The 262-nt window shown below is 37.0% G+C and overlaps 1 protein-coding gene across 1 annotated transcript in view; it reads left to right on the forward strand.

The window, feature by feature from the left end:
- The window catches only part of slc6a3 (solute carrier family 6 member 3), a 14,931-nt gene that overhangs the window by 4,445 nt on the left and 10,224 nt on the right, over positions 1-262 (forward strand). The window lies entirely within an intron of this gene.

Raw genomic sequence — 262 nt, forward strand, 5'->3', positions numbered from 1 at the left:
TAATCTGAAAAGTAACCAGAATTTATATGCTCCTCTTAAATGAAGTATAAACTGACAGAAAATAGAAATACTTAAGTAAAGTAGAAGTATGTGTGCATAGTTACTTTCAATACTGGACAATATTTGCAGCCATGGAAGTCAGTAATGAAAAGCAGTTATTCAGGAACAACGTAGAAGGGCTAAGGCACTGATGGGCATGTAGGATGATGGATTCTACTGAGGTGCCCTTTCCATTATCTCAGGTGCTAATCTGTGCACATAC

Source organism: Morone saxatilis, unplaced genomic scaffold, assembly GCF_004916995.1.
Source record: "Morone saxatilis isolate NCDOM2014 unplaced genomic scaffold, NCSU_SB_2.0 Contig24, whole genome shotgun sequence".
In the NCBI taxonomy this organism is placed as follows: Eukaryota; Metazoa; Chordata; class Actinopteri; family Moronidae; genus Morone; species Morone saxatilis.